Source organism: Lactuca serriola, chromosome 8 (assembly GCF_051521515.1).
Source record: "Lactuca serriola cultivar US96UC23 chromosome 8, Lser_US96UC23_V15, whole genome shotgun sequence".
NCBI classification, from domain to species: Eukaryota; Viridiplantae; Streptophyta; class Magnoliopsida; order Asterales; family Asteraceae; genus Lactuca; species Lactuca serriola.
This window is the reverse complement of record NC_136415.1, coordinates 41,247,631-41,254,396: the sequence shown is the minus strand read 5'-3', so window position 1 is coordinate 41,254,396 and position 6,766 is coordinate 41,247,631.

Genomic DNA, 6,766 nt, shown 5'->3' with positions numbered 1-6,766 from the left:
AAAACTACTAAAAAATATGTTTGAGTTTAATATTTTATAGATAAAAAGTTTTCGAGAAAAAATACATATTAATGTTTTTTTATTAGGTGAAACTTTTAGAATCTATTTGAAAAAAATTATATATATATAATATATATATATATATATATATATATATATATATTAAAAATTAATAAATAATAAATTGTTATTCGTTTTTTTTTTGAATTATTCGGTTCTTATTTATAAACCAAAATCAATCTAAAATCCAAAGTAATAATTTAGTTTTGTTGAGAATCAATCAAAAAATCCGAATATCAAAACCAAATACACCAATCCAAATTATCCAACGAGACAATTTGATTTTATCCAAATGATAAATAACCCTAGTTGTTAGGAGACTTTCTTGATTACAAGGTTTACCATGTAAATTCAATGGTGCTCAAAAAATTCTATTACTACTGGTTACATATATCTATATAAATATAGCTTAAATGAATAAAATTGTCCACAACAAGCTATGTCATGTTTGAATTAAAATAATATAAATTATGCAAAAAGAATACAAGATGCATGCTAAAATGAAATATATAAAAGCTAACATAAATAAGGATACTATAGTAGACATACACTAGAAGAGTATTGGACAAAACAAATATTGTAAGTTATGAGAGATTTCGACCAAGAAAAATTAAGAAAATGAAGATGCGGTGATTGGATTGCTAGGTTCATTTTTATGCATCTATTTTCTTAAAGAAAATAGATGCATAAAAATGAACCTAGCAATCCAATCACCGCATCTTCATTTTCTTAATTTTTCTTGGTCGAAATCTCTCCTAACTTATGATATTTGTATTTTCTTAAAGAAAATAGATGCATAAAAATGAACCTAGCAATCCAATCACCACATCTTCATTTTCTTAATTTTTCTTGGTCGAAATCTCTCCTAACTTATGATATTTGTATTTTCTTAAAGAAAATAGATGCATAAAAATGAACCTAGCAATCCAATCACCACATCTTCATTTTCTTAATTTTTCTTGGTCGAAATCTCTCCTAACTTATGATATTTGTTTTGTCCAATACTCTTCTAGTGTATGTCTAAAGAAAATAGATGCATAAAAATGAACCTAGCAATCCAATCACCACATCTTCATTTTCTTAATTTTTCTTGGTCGAAATCTCTCATAACTTACGATATTTGTTTTGTCCAATACTCTTCTAGTGTATGTCTACTATAGTATCCTTATTTCAAATTTCTAGCATCCTCATGAGCACCTTCTTTATTCGCCAATGTTCTGATCCTACAACATAATGTTAGAGTATTTGCATTCCTAAAATGGGCTTCACATCACTAATAGTCGTTACTTTTACCTGTCAAGGTCGCACAATTAAGATTTTTTTTTTCTTAGACCAAATATGATACCTTGTAAGAGTTATAATATACGTGGACCACAAATCAGACTAAAAGGTAAAAAGTCCAAAGCAAAACAAGCCTATACCATAAACGGACTATGTGGCAAGGCCCTTCTAAAGGGAAACCTTGTAGGGTTTGCCCAAGACCCTTAAACCTTAATTGCAAATATTTAAAAAATAATGGTCCCTTATTTGAACTAATCCAATCTTCAGAAAATGTCAGAATGCTCATAAGGTTTCAAAGCTACTTTATGAGGCACGCTTGCGAAGGTTTTTCCTACCTAAAGCAACCTAAATTGCATCCATGAAAGTGTTCGAGATTTTGAACTTCTAAGTATGAAATACTAATATTGGTCTAATAAATTGTATATTTGGATTATAGAATTATTGGTATATATAACTAAATAAATATATTAATATATGATAATATTGGTATATATAACTAAATATATAAAACTAAATAAACATATTAATATATGAAATAAATATGAAATACTAATATTGGTCTACTTATGAAACACTAATATTGGACTAATAAATTTTATTTTTTCTCGATGTCCCTACCGTATTGTCATCACATTAAATCTTGAAAACGATAAGCTCACTAGAAATAACTTCCTTGATTAATATCACAACTCGAGGTTTTGTCATTAGGCATGTGAAAACATGTTAGTGTAATCATGTATATTTTTCTGTAAAATCAGTATCATTGAATACCTTCAATATATACATGATAAATCAGAAAAAGGCCAAACACATGGGCCAGTCTATGAATAATAATACAAATACACAATACAAATAATACTCTAACAACCCCCTACAGTTTGAACGAGGGTATGTTCACAAACTTTCAAGCTAGATCAAAAATCAAGAAATAGAGGAGACAACAGACTCTTTGTAAAAATATATGCATATTGTGAAGAAGACGGTACATGAAGTACGTGAATATGATCGGTAGCGACTTTGTCTCGAACAAAATGCAAATCAATCTCTATATGCTTTGTGTGTTGGTGATGAACCAGATTGGATGACATGTAGGACAACACTAACATTATCAAAATAAACAATGGTAGCCTTAACAGACATATAATGAAGCTCAAGAAGTAAGTTGTGAATCCAACATGTTTCAACAACCGAATTAGAAGCACCCTTGTATTCAACTTCATCACTCGACCTTGAGATTGTATTATGATGTTTGGAAGACCAAGAGAGAAGATTGTGACCTAAAAAGACACATTAACCCGATGTAGACTGACGACTCACTAGACAACCACCCATGTCAACATCAGAGTTGGAAATGAGAGAACGATTGGGCAAAGAACATAACTGAAGCCCATAAGCAGTAATACCTCGAATATAACGTAAACTACGTTTGAGAGCGGTGAAATGAGGTTCCCATGGGTCACACATATATAGACATATTTCTTGCACATCATATGTGATGTCAAGTCGAGTGAATGTAAGATATTGTAATGCACCAACTAAGTTGCAATATAAAGTAGGATCATTAATAGGAGGAACAAATCCATCTAAATTAGCAGATAGGTCAACAAAAGTAGAAACAGGCTTGCAATTAGACATAGAAGTTCAATCAAGAATCTCAGTGGCATGTTTTTGTTGAGACAAGAACAATCCATCGGGTGATCGGTTAGTTGTAATGCCTAGAAAATAGTGAAGATCCCCAAGATCTAACATAGAGAACACAACACTCAATAGTAAAGATAATGTGAGTCAGTAACTTAGGGCAAGAGCTAGTAAGAACAATATCATCGACATATAATAATAGATAGGTCGTATGAGAGCCTTATCTGTATATAAACAAAGAAGTGTCACACCTGCTATGAACAAACCCAACGCGTGAAATGAACATGGAAAACTGTTGAAACCAAGCTTGAGGTGCCTACTTGAGATCATAAAGAGATCTCTAAAAAAGACACACAAAATTGGGTGGAGATGGATCTTTAAAACCCGGTGGTTGTTGTATGTATACCGTTGCTTATAAATGCCCATGTAGAAAAGCATTCTTCATATCAAGTTGTCTAATAGACCACTTATGAGTGGCCACAATGGTAATAACTATGTGTATGGTGGCGAGATTAACAACATGTCTAAACATCTTATCACAATCAATACCGAGATGCTGATTGCGTCCATTAGCCACAAGACAAGCTTTACGATGAGATAATGACCTATCGGCATTAAGTTTCTTTTTAAACAACTAAATACAGTTAATAACATTAGTAGTAGGAGGTCTCGGAACAAGTACCCAAGTTTTGTTAGAGATAAGAGTAGTATATTCTTTTGTTATTGCATTGAGCCAGTTTGGATCTTTAAAAGCCTATAAATAAATTTTATTAAAAAAAGAGGAGGTACCAATGTGAAGGTTTAGTTTGCGAATAGGTTTAAAAATTCCTTGTTTCGCAAGAATGGCCATAGGATGTTAAGATTGAGTGACGTTAGAAAGGAGATTGGCAGATTGAAGTGAAGGGGGTAGAGACCGAAAAATTAGAAGGAACAAATATAGAAGTGTTAATGGAGTGAGGAGGACTTTAAGCAGCTGAACTCGGCTAAGGAGAGCCGAGAGGAGGTGAGTTTGGACTGGTATCAAAGTCTGAAGATGAAGAGGTAGACAGAAGAGGGCTACCAGGAAAGGAGGGTTGAGTAAAGTGCTAATGGTTAGATCAGAGGAGGAACCATGATGAACACCATCCATGAATAAAGGAGGCAGGTCCGGAGTACATGAAAAAGGGTGATATATTTCAAAATTGTCAAGAAAGGAAAAAGACGAGGCTTTATTTGTTGTCATGGATCCAAAAGGAAACACGATTTTGTTAAACACCACATTACGAGAGATGATGATTTGGTTTGTGTCAAGATTAAGACAACGATGGCCTTTGTGATTGGTAGGGTAACCAAGAAAGATGCAAGCGGTGGATATCGAGGAAAGCTTATGAAGAGCATTGTTGTGCAGAAAAGCAAAGGCAGCCAAAAACCCAAAGGTGAGCATAGGATGGTGTTTTATTGTAAAGTTTATGAAAAAGGGGTGTCATTTTCAAGGGTGGGGGTGGGAAGGATGTTAATAAGATGAGCCACCACGTGAAAAGATTTTGTCAAAAAGGTGGGATCAAGCCTAGCATGAAATAGGAGGGTGCTAATGGCATTGTTTAGAATGTGAAGCATATGTTCAGATTTACCATTCTGTTGAGAAGTGTAAGGGCACAGGAATTGATTTGTAATGCCATTTTGAGCAAAAATATTATGAAAATTTTTGTTGTCATACTGAAACGTTTTGATATCAGTTTCAAATTATTTATTGACAACTGACCAGAAATGTACAAACTTGTTAAAAAATAAGATTTGAAACAAATGGGATAGACCTATACAAAGTGATAATAATCATCAAGAAAAATGAAATAGTACTTAATTCCACTTAAAATTTGAATTGGGGATGTCCAAACCTCATAATGAATTAATTCAAAGAAAATGTGAAACAAAAGTAGACGAACTAAATGGCAACTTAACATGTTTGCCCATTTGACATGCATGTCATAAAGTAGAGTCTTTAATAGACGAACAAGAAATATAATTATTATTAACTACATGTTTGAAAATATGATGACCAAGACGTTGATGCAAAAGTGAGGGAACATTGGAGACGAGAGCTTGAGTAGTTGGAGTAGTAACGGGATAAAGGTCACCAATGATGTCATACCGAATGAGAAATTGTTTGGTGCGGTATTCCTTCACAGAAGTCCAAAAGAGTCAAATTCAATCGAAAAATTATTTTCACGAACGAAACGACGAACATAAATAATATTTTTGATAATGGCAAGAGTAATTAAAAGATTATTTAGATTTAATGCACGATAAGGATTTTAAAGGAGAAGAGTGGTGTGTCCCATTTTAGTTATAGGTATTTTGAATCTGTCTCCAACTAATACAGATGATGAAAATATACTGTTGTTTATCAGAAACAGACTTGAGGATACCTGCATTCGAGTGAAGATGAGAGGTGGCACCAATGTCCATATACTAATATGCGTGACCCAAATCATTTAACGACATTGTGCTAAACATTTATAGGAGTGTAGTGGGCTCATGACTTTGCGATTGGGTTTGGTATGCTTGTTGTTGAGTGTATAGGTTGTTGTTGGGCTGAGAGGAACTGAAAAACTAATGTTGTTGTTGGGTAAAATTGTGATGAATTTGATGTTGTATGGGTCCAGTTGCATGTGGAGTTGGTAACATGCCATGTTGAGAAGACCCATTAGTGGGTTGATGCACTTGAAACCAACCGTAATCCTATGTGCCCCTTCTTCTTGTCCCTGTTGTCCGCCACCAGGTGTGAATCCGTCCTGAGGAAAATAATCGCCACCATTAATAATGCTAAATCGACCACCGTATCAGTTGTTTTAAGTTTAGGATGGAAAAGAGGGGTGTCACTAAAACTGAATTCATATTCACGAGGAGAGATGAAGGTGGCACAAATGTTGTTGGGGCAACAGGTGAGGGCGGATGAGAGTGTTTGGTGTTTAAGAAGGAGCTTTCGAATAGCCTTTCCGGTCATCTTGGTGGATCTTTTTAGCATCATGTGGATTTCGCGCCATGGTATATTTTTTGATAAGCCTCTTTTCACCATGTAGAGAAGTGCTCTTATTGTTCCCCAAAGCTTCTTGGCCATCCACGACACCGTTTGTTCGATCTACATAGTTGTGGGAGGAGGGAGAGAGAGAGAGAAGGGCCACGATGATGGATATTAATCGCTTTGTATCTAAACTTTTATGACACACCACTAATCATATAAGCAACGAGATTAGCTTCAGAAACCTTAGCATCCATATGCTCCAAACGATAAACAATAGATTTTATCTTATTGCAATATTCTGTGATAGAGGAATTACCAAGAGATATATTCTGAAGATCTCTGTCAAGTTGAATGATATTGGAGGATGAAGAGTGTTTGAAAATGTGTTTGAATCAAATGAATCAAAAAAGCATTAAAGAGCACTGAGAATTAAATAAGATCTGTTTAGCTCAAATTATGTCTGGAAGAGTATAAAGGTTTTTAAAGTACAAGAATATTCTCAGAGTGTTCATTTTTCTAACCCCTAAGTACTTACCCTATTTATAGTGTACATCACAGACCAAAAAATACAAGGACTTTGACAATGCAATGTGAAACTTGATGATGACTTGTAAATAGATACGATAACAAAAGTCCTTAAACTTTTGCTATTTATAGACGCGAAACATATAGGCATAACTTTCGACTACTCACAACTACTTTCGACTCTATATTCTCTCCCTTTGTGAGAATAGTCAAAATCGTCAAGTTAGTGTCTTCATCATCTGTAGCAACTCCTTCCTTATC